General features: G+C 35.0%; 1 protein-coding gene and 1 long non-coding RNA gene across 4 annotated transcripts in view; one reads left to right on the top strand and one right to left on the bottom strand.

Moving 5' to 3' along the window:
• Nucleotides 1–19787, bottom strand: part of LOC141458632 (neurotrimin-like) — a 747333-nt gene that overhangs the window by 546797 nt on the left and 180749 nt on the right. The window lies entirely within an intron of this gene.
• LOC141457933 (uncharacterized) lies at nt 1540–10455 on the top strand. The gene is made up of 3 exons (XR_012460648.1): nt 1540–1689; nt 9121–9210; nt 10277–10455. It is a non-coding gene; the product is annotated as an uncharacterized lncRNA (long non-coding RNA).

Below are 19787 nucleotides of genomic sequence, written 5' to 3'. Positions count from 1 at the left end.
AAGAAAATTTAGGAAAAGCTACATCATTATCAATAAAAGATAAAGAAAATTTAATCGAATTATCATGTGACAGAACTTAAGTGATAACTATGTAAAAATCTGCTTAAAGAGACTGATTGTAATGAGTAAGCTCTATCCAAGCAACATTAAATTTAATTGGTACTTAGAGGTAGTTGAATGCTTAAAAGAAATTAATTTAGAAGATTTGGGCACAAATATAATAATCCTAAAGAAGAACTTTGTAAATTAATTAATAATTTTGAAGAGAAAAATATGTAAGCAATTTTTAATTATTTCAAAAAAAGTTTTAAAACTAAGATCTTACTCTTTACAAAGTTTTTAAAGTGAACATTAACTTGAACTCCTTTGTAACAGATACATTGTATCTCTATACAAATAAAGATAATAATAATAAAATAGAACTCTCGGAATAAGATATTTCACGAAATAAAATCATTTTTACGAAGTGCTACAATTTAGTATGATGTACTACCAAGTGGTACGCGAGCCAAAAAAGGTTGGGAAACGCTGATGTATAAGATCAAATCCAATTATTTAGAACCAAAATAAAGGAGCTTTATCGATTTGACGAAGCCTTTGTGTTGGAAAGATTGGATTATGTAAATATTGAAAAAACTTTAGATGAACCCCCAAAATTCCATTCCGTAAGTCCAGACAGGTTATGTGTATCATGGTGTAGATAAGTCGTCTGCTGTTTAATGAAAGTTTCGATCGTTTGTCGATGAAGTCTAGAGGAGAAGTTAGAATCGTCTGTATAATGCTTTCCGTTTAAGTTTTGTCTCTGGATTCCCCAGGTTAGGCATTTGTCTACGAAGAGTCCTAGGTACTAAACACAATCTCCTGCTGACAGAACAGGACGATCTGGTTTTAAAACTGTCCGATAGGGTATAAGGGTTGATCATCAAAAACTGCTCGAAAAAGCGTAACGTTGAAAAACACCCAACTTTGACAATTTTTTTCTCTTTTTCTATAAAAGATTAAATCGCCAAATTTTGTTTATAATATAGGGCAAATCCTCGTTTATAACTGTTAATTTTTTCGTAATAACATAGGTAAAAGGATGTAGGGAAACTAAAAGGAAACCAAAAACTATGATTTTTCATAAATAAAAATTTCATTTTCATTTCTAAATTACACATACTACAGTAAGAAATCGTTTAAGAAAATCTGACAACAGCAATTATTTGTCTGCTAACATTCCAAAAGAAAGTGAAACGAGAAATAAAATCGATAATTTCTTTCTTAACTTATATTTCAATAATTGAATTGATTATAATAAATCGATGTTCATTACCATTTAATAACATTGGTACCCTGTGCTTTATTTGATTTCACTGCCGGGCCTCCAGTCACTGCTACGAGACAATACTGTCTATAACCTGATCCAGGCACATTCTACAAGTAGTCGGTCAACCATTAGATAAATTTTTTTTTTTGAGTGTGGGGGCGATTTTTTTCGAAAATCGATTGCATTTATGCGAACATGTGTCAAATAAATGTTAGTAAAGTGAACTGTAATAAAAAAAAAAAGACGAAAGTCTTTTTTAATCGTTTTTGCAAGATTTTTATATTTTAATTTAGCTGTTATTAAAAAAAATCTTGTATCAAGTAATTTAAAATGAAATTACTAACGTCTGCAGTGTAGCGTACGAATTAAGTTATAGCGCGGTACGTATATATTTAGTCCGTTCATTTGCATTTTAACTTGCTTAATTTCACGCTTAACTGGCCTACTCTAAAGTAATCAATAGTATTTATTGTAAAAGGGAAAACAGTACAGATACATTTTGTTATTATATTTTATTAATATTACGAGTGTCGTTTGAAAAGTCCGTGCAAAAATAAAAACTACTTAATTCTTTGGGGTAAACCTTTTTTATTTTTCAACATAGTCTCCTTTTAGGCTTATACACTACGTCCAACGCTGCTCTAGTTTGTTGATCCCTTCCGAATAATAGGATTTGTCCAAGTCTGAAAAATAGCCATTCGTTTCTGCAATCACCTCCTCGTTTGAATAAAATCTTTTTCCCGCCAGCCATTTCTTCATATTGGGGAACAAATAGTAGTCCGAGGGTGCCAAGTCTGGAGAATAGGGGGGATGTGAAACGAGTTGGAACCCTATTTCCATTAATTTTGCGACCACAACTGCTGAGGTGTGAGCTGGTGCGTTGTCGTGATGGAAAAGGACTTTTTTGTGGGCCAATCTTGGGCGTTTTTCTTGCAGCTCGGTTTTCAAACAGTCCAATAACGATGAATAATATGCACCTGTAATAGTTTTACCCTTTTCCAGATAGTCGATGAGGATTATTCCTTGCGAATCCCAAAAGACAGTCGCCATAATCTTTCCGGCCGAAGGAACGGTCTTCGCCTTTTTTGGCGCAGATTCCCCCTTGGTAACACATTGTTTAGATTGTTCATTGGTCTCAGTAGTGTAGTGATGTATCCATGTTTCATCCACAGTGACGAAACGACGCTTAAAGTCCTGCGGATTCTTCTGGAACCGTCCTTGCAACACTTCACACGATTTCGTTTTTGGTCAAGCGTGAGCAATCGCGGCACCCATCTTGCGGATAGCTTTGTCATGTCCAAATTTTGATGCAAAATATTATGTACCCGTTCATTCGAGATGCCCACAGCACTAGCAATCTCACGCACCTTCACTCTTCTGTCATCCATCACCATATCATGGATTTTATCAATGATTTCTGGAGTAGTAACCTCAACAGGGCGTCCAGAACGTTCAGCGTCACTTGTGCCCCATATGGCCACTCCGAAAATTTTGAAACCACTTATAAACTGTTCTAATCGAAGGCGCAGAGTCACCATAATGTTTATCAAGCTTCTCTTTAGTCTCCTGAGGCGTTTTGCCTTTCATAAAGTAGTGTTTAATCAACACACGAAATTCTTTTTCGTCCATTTTTTGAAAATCACTCGACTTCCTCGATTCAAACGAATGCCAAACACAAAGAAATAGACCGATCTGGCTGAAACTTGGTGTGTATTCTTCCAAGAGATGCTACTAACTAAACATAACCTCGATACGCGCCAGTGGTGCTATCTCTCTGACTTTGCACGGACTTTTCAAACGACCCTCGTATAATATATATTGGATGATTTAGAACAATCATTTACTTAGTAGTAAAAAATAAGTTTTAAAAAAAACTTATTTCACTAAACTAGAAATGGGCTGAATTATCGTGTAACTAAATCTAATTACGTTAAAAGAAGTAGCAACTAACAACGTGTTTGAAAGTTTGTAAATCTTGTCAAAAGATTGTGCTGCTTTTAACAAATGAGTTCATGCTAACAAACCTCTCGTGTCTAATTTCAATTTAAGTTCACAAACTATTTTAAATTTACTACAAATTTATTTTTAGAAGGGCTACTATATTTATTCTTTTTTTATTCTTTTTTTTTAATTGCATCATAAAAATTCGGTAAAACTTAGTTCACAATAGAAATTTGCAGAGCGATGAAGCTTTTTACCATTTCTACCTTACTTTTTTAGTCGATGTTTTATTCATCGCTTCAATGGGAACACAGATGTGTCTGGCAGGCTGAAAATGTATACTGTAATTCATATTTTTTTCAACTTTTGCTTATATCTTTTATCGATAGGCACTTATCGATTTTTATTATGTTACTTGGATAGAATGATACACTGGCTGTGGGTATTCTGTGGCCGTCGAAACAGTAAACTTGCCTAATACTCTGAAAAAAAAAAAGGCCTAACGCTTCTTTATGGTTTCTTTTTGGAGGGGCCTAAATTGATTTTAAAGGCTTATGGTGAATGGGGCTCAATTAAACTGGCTGAGATGTTTTTTTGAAAGTTGAACGGAGCAGTAATTTTAGTGGTTATTTCAACTAGAAGCCGTCTTTATCAAATCCTCTCTACAATCTTAACCTAACTAGTACCACGAATCTTATCTAGCTACTTATGATATTGCATTGCCAGATTATTATACGATAATATCGTTTTAAACTGGTTGGATTATCGATTTAGAGGAAAGTCGCCTAAGTCGTACCGTTGCTTAAATCGTATCTAAACGATTTCAAAAGTACTTTTCCCGCCACACAAATTGCAACAGGATATAGTTATACTGCTCGTTTGTACTTAGGAGCGTATCTGCGTTCCAATGAATTAAGACGGTTTTTGGTAAACAAATTCATCTATACCCATTTGAGTGTAATTTCCACCTGGTATTACGAAACCTCATCAGTTTGGTGGACACAACTCCTGGCGAAACAATTAAAACAGAGAAACCGTTTTGGAGTTAATGGAGTAAAGCATAACCAAAAATCTGTTTCGTACGGATATCGCCAAAAACGGCTTTAAATCTACAGGATTGTGGCCATGTAATAAACTTGTCTTTCGGGATGAAGACTTCTCTGCTTCAATGATAGATAATGAGGACTCATTGTCCAGACCAATTCCAGAAGAGAGAATATTAAAACTAAAGAAACTGAAACTCCGTCAGCAGACACACTTCCATCGACTATAGGGCAATACCTATACTGACGAATACAGAAATTGAAACACTCGCTGACGATACTGTCGATATTATTGTCTCACATTCAGACTCCAACTTATCACGTTGAGAGAAATAAAGGTAAATTTGAATACGCCGGTTCTAGTTCTACGACCAAATATATTTATTTAATTGTAGCTCGAGGTACAACTTCATTATGTGTAACGAGCCAGTTTTTATACGTGCGTTAACTTATAATAATAAAATATATTAAATTACAGTACAAGATACGAGGTGTGGCTATTAAATAACGAGACTGTTGCTGTAAAACATTTTATTTTAAATTTATACATATTTAGTTATTATCACCTTCAATATACACCCTACCCCTATCCCTACAACGCTCCATGCGAATTTACCATTGTTCGAAACAGTGCTGGAAGTCTTTTTCTGTCAGCTCCTGCATGACTACTGCCGCTTTCTCTTTCACAGCTTCGTCGGACTGAAATCGTGTTCCTTTTAGTGCAGATTTGACTTTGGGGGAACAGATAAAAGTCACATGAGGCCAGGTCAGGCGAATAACGGCGAAAACTGGGAAGTTGTACTTGGCTAGAAACGTCTTGACAGACAATGCAGTGTGAGCCATGTTCTTCCACAAATCGGGTCGTTTTTTCCTTACTCTTTCACGGAATTGAGCAAGCACCTCACGGTAGTAATGTTGATTAATTATAATCGATATTTTCATCCATTTTGGACGTGGAAGGGCGACCCGGGCGGTTATCATCTCCGAAGTCTTCTCGGCCATCTTGGAAACGCTTGAACCACTCAAAAACTCACACACGTGATAAACATTCATCGCCATAAAATTCTTTTAATAACAGATAAGTTTCAGTAGCGGTTTTACCCAGTTTCATGTGAAATTTCACGACAATTCGTTGCTCTACTACATGTGTAGTATGAAGTTTTATGGCAAAACGAAACTAACACCTCTTACACAAACGACGGTTCCGGTCAGACAGATTTCTCTACAAACACGTGAGACGCTGCAATCGAAAGAGAAGGCTTTACGCTTCACAGCTTCGGTCGTTAGGATTTGGCGAATGCATAGTTCTTCTGTAGCAGCATCAGTCTCGTTATTTAATAGCCACACCTCGTATTTATTAAAAATTCAAAGTCTACTGATAAGTCGATACAGATTTATGGGAATTGAAGTAAATTTAAACGCCAAAAATAAATCCAAGTCAGCTAAAAAAGAAATCTCACTTAAGATTTGCCATCTTTTTTTAAAAACAGTTAAAAGCGAAGGGTTGGCGTAATAATTTAATTGGGCCCAGTAGGAAGGGTATATAGTAAGTCGCGTGTTGAAAGCGTGTTGCTATCGGCCCGCTGTCTACACCGCCATAAATCCAAACACCTCCATCGCTCTAGCTGACTCTCTCTCTTAGGCCAGCTCTAGCTGACTCCAAGTAGATTGGACGGCCTGTTATTGTGCCTATCTTTGCCCGGCCATCTGACGGCGTAGCCAACTACTAACACATCTCTATTATTTGGCGCCTACGGCATTCTAAACACCACTCTATATACCATGTTCCACAATATATATATATATATATATATATATATATATATATACAAGCTAGTCTACAGCTAAACTCATTTGAAAGTCTGGCCTAATAACCATCGTAGAAGGATGTGGTGAAAGGAATGGTGGCAAAGTGGGGAAACTGTTTTAGATATAGCAGGATCAAGGATGGATGGATGGATATACAGAAGAGCTACGGGGGTTGGGAAACTGCGCAAAGCCAGTGGTGGAGTCTTCAATCTTATCTACGGTCTAAAGACAACTTCATCATTCTAACACCTTCGCTAAAACAAACCGATAAGACGGGGACCCTAATTTGAATAAACTTATCGTCTAAATAACGTATTTAATATTAAAAGTGATTTTTACGGCTTTTTAAATATACTTATGAAACTTTTTGTTTTAAAACAAAAACAACTATCACATTATAATTATAATTGACCCATTAAAATAAATAAGGTTTTTCTTTTAAGAAGTTTAAAAAAACCTTTCGCCTAAAGGATTGACATTTTAGAAAAATTTAGCAATTATTTTGCTGTGATTATGGGATCTTGGACGACGCTCCAAATTACCCATTGAACTCTAAACGATTAATATACAGTACTATCCTCAAACCTATGTGGACTTACGGACTAGAGCTGTGGGGTAAAGCCAAACCTACAAACATACGGACAGTACAAACATTCCAATAAAAACTCTTCCGACAGATAGCTGACGCTCCTTTCTACGGTGACTAACCTCACTCTTCACACCGACCTCAACATCCCATTCGAACAACCAACTCGCCAAGACTAAATATCAAAAATTCCATACTGCTCTCTCCACTTGCTCCATTCCTCTAGTACAGACTCTCGCCTCCTCTGACATTCCTGACAATCCTCCTCACCGACTGAATCGCCAGTGGCCGCGCGATTTCCTCGCAGTCTGAAGACCTAAAAATCATATCCTGTAGAAAGTGCTATCGCTGGGCAGTTTCTTTCCTCCTGCCTTTCACGCCTCTATACTTCAATCTCCCTATTTACTTATTGTATAGTGTATTATACAGATTGTAAATAACAAAATAAATTAAAAAAAAAGAAGAAGTGATTATGGGAACACCATCTTTCACAGGATGAAATGAAGAGTTTTCTGTTTCATGGCTAAAACAGAAGTATCATTTATTAAGTTAAGACGTGAGAATTAAGTAGTCGGTGTGGTGAAGAATAGTTTTAAGTTTCCACAGTAAGTCCGGATGCCATACCCCGGATCGAATGCTTGTACAAGTAAGTGGCGGAAAGCAATAAGTTTTCGGCCCTGAGAGCAGGCGATGATATATCTACTAAACCAGGGGTTGGACAGCCTATTTTAAGTAGACAGCTATTTCTCCTTAAATAATTTTAATAAATCTTACCGAGAGCCGCAAGGATGATAATGTAAAAAGAACTCTGAAGATTATTTTTATTCGCAAATTATTATTTTATGATATTCAATGAGTTCCGCAAGGCAGCACACTAGGTCCCATTCTGTACACAATCTACTCCTCAGACATACCTACTCATCCTTAACCCGTTGCCGCACACTTTTAATTTGATGATCGTGCTCAGAAACACACTTTTTTTTTCTCAATTGTTTATGACTGCCAGATGGAATCAAGTGTAAGTTGTATGTTTGGAAGTAAAAATCATCACATTTGGCCACGGTTTTTCCAAAAAACCTCTCGACGGCTATAACCGTCATTTGCTCATCATGTCATTTTTTCTCTTTCCAGAGCAAATGACGGCTATGACCGTCGTGACGACTATACAGCATTTGCTTTACTCATTCAATAATTAACAAGTGTATGCGTTAGTACACTTCGTACTAACGCTGTACTTTTTTTTATTAATTAAAATGTGCATGACGGCTATAGACGTCGTTTGCCTACATATCAACAAAGATTGGACGGCTATAGCCGTCATTTGCGGCAACGGGTTAAACTACTCTTCTCACCTATGCTGACGATACTGCCATCTTATCTACTAACAAAGATCCATTAATAGCTCATAGAAACCTTCAGTCTCACCTCACCTCCTTAGAAAATTGGTTCAAAAAGTGGGCTATCAAACTGAACTAAACAAAATCTCAAAACATAACTTTCACTCTTCGACGCATAACTCTTCCTCCTGTCTTTTACAATCTTATTCCTTTACCAGCTGTCAACGAAGTCCGCTACCTTGGGCTTTACCTTGACAGAAGACTTACATGGAACCCTCATTACTCGACTTAAGAGAACAGAACTCAACAGACGCTTCCGACAACTGAAAAGACTAATCGACAACAGATCAAAACTCACTCTGGACAACAAAAGACTTATATAAGTAAGTATATTAAAGCCAGTCTGGGCTTATGGCATCGAACTGTGGGGTTCAACCAAACGCTCAAATCTGCAAAGGATCCAGTCCTTGCAATCTAAAATTCTTCGCTCTATAGTAAACGCTCCTTTCTACGTCACCAATCAAACCATTCACATAGACTTGAACATTCCTTTCGTGCAACACAAGTTGCTGAAACACGTTACAGAAAATTCCATCTTAACATTCAAACACATCACAATCTACTTGTACAACATCTATCTTCCAGAACATATCCAGACAACACTTCCTAGACGTCTTAAAAGACAGTGGCCTCGCGAAGTCCTCTCTGATGAAGAGAGTCAGTAGAATTTAGAAGGTTTTTGGAGTGTTACCGCTGGGTAACTTCTCCACTCTGATATGTGTGGATGTTGCTTATTGTTACCCTTGTTACTTATAAAGCAAAATGCTTTTAATTAAATAAATGATTAAAAAAAAAATTATATTCAATAACATTTAGATGTTTTATATATTTATTTTCACATATTACCAAGTAAATAAACAATAATTAACCTATGTTAGAATGAAAAGTCGACAGTCTTATACACGTACTTAATTTAAATATAATTCTATTCAATTTCTAACCAATCACACTTAAAATTCTTTTTGGAAAAATATCTTTACTTTAACAGTTGAAATTTTCATTTATTTCAGTAAAATTAAAATTTATTTTAAACAGGCTGAAGAGCCACAAAATTTGGATAAAAGAGCCGCGGTTGCTGTGACTCCTGTACTAAACGGAGCCAATTCATGTATTGTGGAATCAAAGGTACAGTATCCAAATTGATGTTGAGAATAGAGGATAGAATTCATTTAAGAAGTAGTTGCTCTAGAATCTTTGCCATTTAATGGTAGAAGACTCATAGTGTGATAAGAAGTTTTAAAATGATGAGGTTCGTTAAGTTATTTACGGTTAGCGATAAATGTTCACCTCATCTCACTCGAAACTTTTGTTTTTAGACTTGAACCTGTTCGACACCATCTCTTACTTTAGATCTTATTAAAATTTTGTTTCTTTTGTACTTATAAAATAATAATAATTCTAACGTTTACTTTACACATTAAAAATTTCTGCTCATTTCCTTATCAATTGTTTGGACGGGCTCAAGTTCATAACTGGAGGAAAAAGACGAACGACTGCCAGAACGATTTATCATATGATCGATCTATCGATCGTGTGTATGTAGGAAAAATCAGCGAGTAATTGACTGAACGATTTGGCATACAATATGTCAAACGATTGATCGATGACAGTCTAAAGTGTGGGGGTAACTATTTGAGGAAAAGCGATAAAAAAAAGAAGCAGACATACGATCGATCTTATTTCCCGGAAAAGACGCTTTTCAAGAATAGTAAAACGTAAGGAAAAGTAAGGCGTATTAATTTAAGAAAAGGGGTTTTACGACTAACAACGGAGTTGCTAAATACAAACTTCCTGATAATCAATTAAATAAAATCTAAAGCCAGCTCTGTAAATCGAACCTAGTTCTATCGATCAGCATTAGATTGTGAATTCAGAGAAAATTTAAACCAACATCATTACCTTTTTTTTAAGCTGAAACAAATTTGTTTACGAAAATATATATATATATATAAATAAATTGAGAATTTAATTCGAAATGAATTTTCAAATTTATAAAAGAATAAATATGTGATACATATACTCTATATACGCTACAGTAATCACAACTTTCAAAAATCTTGAAACTTAAAATACATAGTATCACGAAAAAAGAATATTTTCTATTAGCAGACTAACCTTAAAAGAGCTTTGACAAGATGCTGGGCTATTAGTTACAAAAACATTGATTAAATTTGTTTTTCTGTTTGAAAAGGCAAAGTACGATCAGCTTTTGCAAGAAAAAAGGGGAAGATTCAAAGTATGAAAATTACAGCTTCTACTTTTGGATGAAGCACTGAAATAAATGAAATACTGCAAGCTCTGATAAAAGTAAAAGTATTTAAAGGAGAATCGATGATCGAAACGTTTTTCTGTTATTTTATTAATAAAACTAGAAACGATTGATCGATTGTTTTGTTTTTTTTCTTTTTAAGCAGCATACTGCCGGCTTTTGCACTGTGTTCTCTCGTTACTTACAATAATCATCCATCAGCGGACAGTTAGCTGAAGGAAGAAGCTCCTAGGAAGTGAAAAACTAAGGGCCACCAGCTGGATTCGCGTGCGACACCAAGCCCTTGGAAAACAGATATGCACTGATGAACATTTTTTTTTTTTTTTTAATCTTTTATTGTAACTTACCACTGCAACAGTTGTTGCAACATGCAAATATGGTGAAAGAGAAAAGAAATAACAGGAAATCATGATTGGAGAAGGCACCCAGTGGTGTCACTCCAGTAACGTGCTCAGCTACACAGCTCTCACGATAAGAGTAGATCACGAGGCCATCTTCTCTTCAATCTCCTTAGAGGATTACCTGGTAATGTGGAGGAAGATAGGTGTTCTATGAGAGAGGGTTAGAATGAGCTGCTGTAGAGGAATGAAATTTGAAGAAACGAGTGTTAGCAAGATCTGTAATGAAAGGGATTTTGAGATCATTGTGGATGGTGAGGTTAGATACATAGAATGGAGCGTTAAGAAGTTTTCGAAGTATTTTTGACTGTAATGTCTGGAGACGTAGTGAGTTGGAACGCTTAGTCGATCCCCATACTTCGATGCCGTATGACCAAATGGGTCGCAGTAACATTAGATATAAGAGTCTTTTGTTGTCTAGGTCAAGTAGTCTGGTGAGAAGTTTGTAGCGCTGGTTAGTTTCTTGTCTTTTCAGTCTAGTATGGGGATTCCATGTCAACCGTTTGTCTAGGTTCAGTCCAAGGTAGCGTACTTTGTCCACAGTTGGTATAGGAGTTTGGTTCAAGATGACAGGAGGTAGGATTTTCCGTCTGAGAGTAAACTTTGACTTCGAAACGTTGGTTTTGATTCTCCATTTGAAAAGCCAGTCCTGTAAGTGGTTGATGTGTGTTTGTAGAGTTCGTGTAGCGATAAGAGGATCGGAATGTGGAGATAAGATAGCAGTATCGTCAGCAAAGGTGGAGCGTCTCTTAAAGGATATAAGACTATAGGACAGGAGTATTTGTTCCAATTGGTTTGCATACCAAAATTTACTGTTTCTAAAATCTGTTTTTCTTAATATAAAATGCCGCTCTTTATAAAATAACCAGTTGCATCACAACTGAGATTTGGGTGCACTCCTTTTGACGTGAATACGTCTTTAAATTTGCTATCATATGGAGGCAATCCAAAAAACCTAATGATAACAAAATCGGGGGATACAGTTTGGCATTATAGTTTCGAATCTATCGTCTACATCCAAAATTAAATTAGACCACTAGATAGTTAAAGGATCAAAGAATTCATTACGATAAGCGAGGACTGTGACGCATCGCGCGCGGTGGAGGTGGAAGCGCCGCCATTTTGAGATTTGCAATTATTATATATAACTTTTGACTCGGAGAAGCTACGATGTTCGTTTAAGTTTTAATCGTCAGCTGTCGTCACAATCTATCGATTGTATGTAAAACATTAGTGTAAAATGGTGACAGTGAATAAAATAAGGGGTTAGAATAAAAAAATATATAATGTCGGCCTATACGCGTCGAAAAGCCAAAACCAAATACAGAGATCGTATACGGTTGGAAAGGGCTTCTCAAGAACAATCGAATGGTAATAATAAAACACCATATGACCGAGTCAAGCTGTGCCGGGAACGTAAAAGAATGATTGCGGCCGAGCGGATCAACGACGGTGTCAGTACATCTGCAGCTGGGGCCAGTTGAAATTATGCAAGTGGATGATGAAATCGCTTCTACATCGACAATGGACTGTATAGGCATAGATTGTGTTCGATCGTCGATTTGTTGCCTTGATTTCATCCTAAATACATAAATAAAAATATTTTATATAAAAAACATAACCCATTACGAAAACGTATTCACGTACGACACACGACCGTGTCCATGACAAAGCCACAGTTTTTCTCATAATAATGACTACAAATACTTCCAAACAATCCCACATCAAAACAAAGTCCCTTACCAAGGTTCTGCGTACAAATTTAGAAGTAAATTTTTGGTCTCAAAAAACCTTAAAAGATAAAATAAATAAAACACTATCTATGGAAACTAGAAACGAAAATATTTCCTTGTCTAATATGTTAAGAACTTGAAAAATAACCTGGAGTTTGTAATTAATTTTGCTCTAAGATGTCTCACAGGTTCTAACTTATTTCTGTAAAAGTGATATCTTTACATTATGTGGGAGGCCAAGTAGTTAATGACTATTGACTAGGAGAGTATTGGGTAGTGATTGGCAGTAGATCTGCCCACATGGTACAATATCAGCCTCCTACTGTCTCTTCCCCCAAGTGAAACACAATGTGATCATCAATTAGAAGATAAAGCAGTTTCCTAAAGGTGAATGGCCAGCTTCTGATCCCATAGAGGACAGTGAGATACGGCCAGGATAAATTAAACTGATCCTGCTGTACTCTGTCGACTGTGGCTGGCGTTGGTGAGAACGAACGTCCGTACCAACCTAACCCCCTAGTGGTGATATATATTTTCATTTACTAACACTCTTTTTGTTTCCTAAATGAAACCTTTAGTAAAGTTGGCTATACTGTGCTAAATAAAAATCGAGAAAATCTTCTCTTATTATTTAAATCGATATTTTATTTATAACAGTCTCGTAAGACTTCCTTTACTCTCAACTTTTTCTTGCAGCAGAAATAATTATAAGAAAATATGGCGAAAATACACAAATTTTTCTTTCTATACCATTTCTAAGCTTCTTCCATATTTTCTTCAAATTTCTAAAACTAACTGTAAATCTTATTAATAACATAAAGATGGTGAAATTCCTTCTTTAGTGAAGGAACCACTCTATAATCGTCACCTTCAAATTTCTGGGTGGAAAAGTCTATAGATTTTAATATTTGTGTTCATAATTCAAAGTTGAAATTAAATTATGTACTCAGTTTATTTTGAAGAATTTAAATATTAAAAATAAATAGACTAAACGTTTCCCAACTCTCTGCGCATCCAGACATTACAGTCAAAAACACTACGAAGTCTACTTAACGCTCCGTTCTATATAGGGTTGCCAACTGCCCCTTTTTTTAAATGAGAAAAGGACGCCTTTAGTCTTTTTTTCAGATATTGTCCACACAAATCTAATTTATTTTATTGTATTTTTGATTTAAGTTCTAACTTCTGAGACTTCTTCATTTGGCGTGTTGTTTTTCTGTTCTAACTGAACTGAATAGGTCAACAGGTTATTGATGTAACGATGAACTTTTCATGAATAAGTATCTAAGATATAAACGTACCCAAGCCAGATTACAGACGGGAGAAAGGGGACTTTTGCCCGGGGCCCGGAGTCTCTGCATGTACACCTAAAAACAAGGAAAACGAATGATATACATTCCCGGGACCCAAAATCCTGTCGACGGCCCTGAATGTACCTAATTTTTTTAGGGTGTCCTTTTTTGGAACTTTATAGTGTTGGTAACCCTAGTTCTATATTTCTAACCTCGCCATCCAAAATGAACTCAAAATCCTTTTCGTCAAAGATCTTGCTAAAACTGGTTTTCTTAAAATTTCATTCCTCTACAAACAGCTAATCCTAACCCTCTCATAGAACACCTATCTTCCTCCACATTACCAGGTAATCCTCCAAGTAGATTGAAGAGAAGATGGCCCCGCGATCTACTCTTCTCACAAGAGCGGTGTAGTACTATATTCACGATAATGGAGTGTCGCCACTGGGTGCCTTCTCCTATCCATATTCAAGATATTGTTATATCACATTTGCTTGTTGCAACAGTTGTTGCAGTTGTGAATTCCAATAAAAGATTTTGTTTGCTAAGATAGCGACGGTGTCCCGGAGGTTGGTTTTCAAGTACATTAACAGCCACTTATCTAAACTTAGTGCAGCATTTACTTCAGTAAGGTCAGGCGTCCCCTTAGCCCCTTGTAGATCGAATAAAAACATACATTGCTTCAGTCCAGCGGAAGACGGCCCATGTAGATTCTGTTAAGGAGACAATGGACAAGAGCTAATACGGGCTCTTCAATCCACTACATCATACTTTACCCAAGAACTTTTCACCACAACAGACAGCACTCGGAGGAAGTGCTCTAATTAGTGAGTGCCACAATAGCTCTACCGGGTAGCAATAAGGTTGACATGCTGGCCAACCCTCATGGAATCCATCCCCTAGTTTTACAATAATTAATTAATATTTAATGATATATTCATAATTATGCTAGTTCTGTAGTTGTATTTTTAGGTACATTTGAATATAAACTACTGTCGTTAATTATATTGGTGCCACAATAGACCTACGCATTCTGGCCTAACCATGAAGAATCTGTTTTAAGGGGTCGTCCCAGGAGTTACCCAATCGAAACATAGAATAATAGCTACTCTACGATTTATTACATTTTTCAGATATGTCTACTTTTTCAGGCAAGCTTTACGTCCAATTACCAATTAGGTATTGCGGACGGAGACGACCAGCAAACATACTTTACTGTAAAGTTCTCGTATTAAACATTAAATAAAATCCAAGGCCTAGACCGGGGAATCGAACCCAGTACCAATAATAACATCTTTAACTTTGCAGGTCTCGCCTCTAATTGTGGCTATTGTAGCGGCTCATTTTTCATCGATACATCGTAAATCTTATATAAATGCATTACGCTCCCAAACTAGAAAGTGAAAGGGAAAAATCGGGAAAGAGCACTATAGCTCTGAAATTTTCAATGTGAAACACAAAATTGGAAAATAACGGAAAAGTTACGCACCAAAAATTGAATTTTATTCTGATATATGTAATGTTCTAAGGTATTTATCTACTTCTCCTTTTGAATACATTCTCATGTATCGAAATGTTCGTTTAATTGATCTTAGCTTAAAAGATACTTTATTTAACCACATGTAACGAATAAATAATTACATAAATAATAAAAATGTTCGAAGTCAAAATTATAATACATCAGAAGAAAGAGTAAAAGCAGTTTCAAAATAAAAACTTTACTTTTTTGGGAAAAAATTAATACATACAGATAATTTCGGATCAAATTCCGGCCAATAGATTTTTAACTCATCCTTGCAATGATTTGGCGAAGTTTTTTTTGGTAGAGCTTATTTCGGAAGCGAATAATTTACGTAATATTTAAGTGATAATAAATTATGAAAAGTATTAAATTGTTAACAAAACAAGTGGGAGATAATATACGTTAATTTTTTAAAGAGTTTAATTATAAATTAGGAGAGCAAAATCTATTTAAAAAAAAAGGTACATCAAAGTGTCTCAGTAACATACATATACATAATTAAATTAAAATTTTAATGAGGCTAATTATTTTCAAAACGAGAGTAAAAGTGAATGAGGTTAATATGTACGTATTTAAAAGAATTAACAAATCAGCAACGCTACGTCAATTAGTGTTTAATATAAAATGGCTTGCCCAGCTTGTTGCTTGTTGTGACTGCAGGAAAAATTGGTTACTCATTAATTTTACCAAAATAGAAGATGAATAAAATATAAGTACATCTATTTTCCTATTGATTTTATTAATAAAAGATCAATGAAAAGCCTTCTATGGTTTTTTTTAAATAATAAAAACGCTAGCGTAAACACATGAATTTCTATTAATACCCTTCAATACACAAAATAATTGTATTAAATACAAATATAAGGGAAAACCCATATACTTAAATAATAAGGTAATGACTTACAGGCAGCTGTAACAGTAATCGAGGCACTGGTCATGCCGAGCGTCCAAGAAAGAATGAATCCTTCAATGTTTTGACGATAAACAGTCTTGTCACTCTGGCAGTACAATGCTTACTCCATATTTGTTATAATTAAGGAACGGATTTTTATGTATTTAAAAATGCCAAATATTTAACTAAAATATGCATTTATTTTCGTCAATTATGTGGAAAATATGTGATTTTCTTAAAATATTTTCTGGAATATTTAAGTAAAATGGACATTTTTTTTTATGAAAATGGAATTTTTTTGGGGGGGGGGCAAGTTATACAAAAAAAGAATATTTTTACAATTTATAATAATTTATTAGGAACAAAATAATTTGTTTTTACAAGTTATAATGATTTATACAACAAAGAACATTTTTACTATTTATAAAAAGATGTGTTAAATTTTCAATTTTGAAAACTTCACTCTTCGAAATTGTTTGCAACCACATGAAATTTCAAATGTTGGAACGTAAAGTGGCGACGATCTGGGCGTAAGATGGACTTGTAACGACTAAAAGATCGTTCAACATCTACAGATGTTATAGGTGCCTTGCTGAAAGAAGTTATCTCGTTGGTTGTAAAGGGTACACGATGTTCTGAGGTGACTTCTGTTCCACTGATAATATCAGAAATCTGGCAGATGGTCTCCCACCCTTTGTACTTGCTCAGTACTTCTACCAGTTTTGATCTGATCAGATCTCCCTTACTCCCAGGTATTCCTTCCACCTTTTCGATGACTTTTTTTTAACGTTGGACACGTTTTCTGTCAGTCGAACATTTTGGGACTCAAGTTGGGTAATGGCTTGTGCAAGAAATACGCAATTGTCAGAAATGAATGCAAGGTCGTTCCTTAAATTAGGTTTCTCGAATAAAGACTTGGCTGTATTTATCGCTACTGCTTCGTCTTCGAGATGTGAAAGGACATTCTTGATTTTATTGTAGTTTTCATAGTAATACTGAGCTGCTTCCAGCCAAGTACCCCATCTTGTCAATATTGGTTCTGGTGGAAGGCACAAGTCTGGATAGAGAGCTTTTAGCATTTTAATGCTAACACTTTTTTAACCACTGTGATTCACAGCCCTACAGTCTGTGGTTCACAGTTCCTGTCAACCACCTCCCAATTATGAAAATATGCCCAAAATGAAAAATATGAAAAAATATGTACATATTTTGATTAAATATGTAGAAATATTTATTTATTTTAATCAAATATGTATAAATATGCGATAACATCCAAATATGTGGAAATATGTGAAATAAAAGTAGACTCAAACGGCTTAAAAAGTGTCAGTATGAATACTTCTAGTTGAAAAACGTCTGTAAATTGCCTAGAAAAAAATATGTAAATACATACGAATCCGTTCCCTAGTTATAATATATAGCCAAATGCAGCAGCTCCTGCCATCTATCGGCATTTTTTGGTTACTGTGTAATGTAATGAACATATTTTTTGAAAACATTTACAACTTATTCCAGATAAGAACACACTTGGCATAATTCAAATTGTGTAAGTTCAATAAAAGGTTTTATTAAAAAAAAAAAAGGAAAAGAAATATCGCAGGATTGTTAAAGCAAAATTTAATCAATTGTAAACAAAAGGACAACAATAAAATTCCGTTTTAGTGATTTTAAAATGTATTTTGTATTTGTCCAGCTGAGTGATGCTGTGCCAGTTATCTGCCTATATTTACTTACACATTCAGATAAACACAAAAGCTTTACCGGTGCAAATATAAAAAAATTGAAGTAAAAAAGAATCAGTTTCGATAAATTAACTGACTGAAGTTTTACCCAGTATATAGACAGGTACAGAGCGGGTTCATTGAAATAGAATTCATTCAAACTTACTGTTATAACTATCTATTTGAGTTTTATTAAAACTATCAGGTAGGACAGTTGTATAAGGGTTGATCATCAAAAACTGCATGAAAAAGCGTAACGTTGAACAACACCCAACTTTGACAATTTTTTTCTCTTTTTCTATAAAAGATAAAATTCCCAAATTTTCTTTATAATATAGGGCAAACCCTCCTTTATAACTGTAATTTTTTTGCAACAACCCAGATCTAATAGGTTTCGAGAAAAAAGTTGCCAAAAATGAGCAAAAACGGCTTTTTCAAAAAATGTTCTTGTTCTTGTTCTTGTTCTTCTTCTTCTTCTTGTTACCTTTTTTGTAAACTGGTAACATAAATGGGAGAGGAGTTAGCCCCCTTTATGTAAGGCCCCCTCCAAAATTATTATTACTAATTACTCTGTAAATCTTGGCCCGATTTTGATAAAATTTGGTAGGATGATAGGGTTAGGGCTCCCCTACGTAACATTAAAGCGACGATCTGCTCTTGCACTTGTTAAGGGGAAGTATAGCAATCGCAAATTATCGACACGTGAACCGATTTGCATGAATGAAGGGTCATTCGAATCGAAATTTTGTACAGATTTGCACTTTAAAAGTAATAAGGAGGGGAGTTTGCCCCACCCAAATAAGGCCCTTTCTAAAACTATTATTACCAATATTTCTATAACGCTTAGTCCGATTTTGATAAAATTCAGCTCGAATAAGTGGTCAAAGCTCCTCTACGTTGCTGATGCTCTTGCACCTACTAAGAGGAAGTACTGCAATCATTTAAATTATCAATGAGTGAACCGATTTAAATCAATGAATTGTCGTTCGATTAAAAGATCTTTGCCTCTTTGCCTTTTAGGAAGAAGTACTGCAATCGTAGTTTATTTTTCTTACTCCTCTTAAAAGGAAGTACTGAAATCGCAGTTTAATTTTGCTATTTACGTACAAATACCTTCCTATGTTATTCAAAACGCTTTTTCAAAAAAATTGTTATTGAGGATGATTTGGGGGAACGCAACTATAATCATTCTTTAAAAAGATCTCTCCAGTGGTAGTTACGGTTCCGACTTAACACCTTATCAGATTATAATGATAGAATTGTTTATTCCAAATTTTAAAAAAATCTGTAAAAAAGATATGTAACTTTGTAAAATAGACAAAAAGGAAAATCTATCCAAAAGGTACAAAAATCTCCTTAACAAAAACTTACAGTTTAAAAGGTTAAGTATAAGGGTTGATTAAACGCCAAAAAGTACACAAATCAGCGAGTACCCAACATTTCATTAATACTTCATTAATATTTAAGTAATTCTACTGCATTAATTTTCATTAATAAGTTATTTTTTAGAATTTATTAGATGTCACAGACCCTTATGCTGGCCACTTCATTTAAAATATTTTTTTGTTATAATTAAGATAAATCACATATACGTACATGCATGTTAAAGTAGAAAAAGACAAAGTTAGAGTAGGCAACTGTCTTGAATTCGTCTTACCGAAATATTCGTGAGCACAAATAACACACAGTTAATAACAAGTAGATTATTCAACAACAATTATTCATTTCTCAATTGTAATTTAATTTAGTCCCCCTAATTTTACTTATAGTAAAATACTGGAATAATTAGCTGCCCTAAAAATATGCATATCTTATTTACTTTATATTACATATGTACAACACTGTGGGATGAATACCTAGATTGAGAATGTCTTA

The sequence above is a fragment of the Rhodnius prolixus genome, unplaced genomic scaffold (genome assembly GCF_049639745.1).
Source record: "Rhodnius prolixus isolate KJV_2025 unplaced genomic scaffold, Rpr scaffold_5, whole genome shotgun sequence".
Lineage (NCBI taxonomy): Eukaryota > Metazoa > Arthropoda > Insecta > Hemiptera > Reduviidae > Rhodnius > Rhodnius prolixus.
Note: the sequence above shows the minus strand (reverse complement) of the source record. Positions and strands in the feature narration are given on the sequence as shown.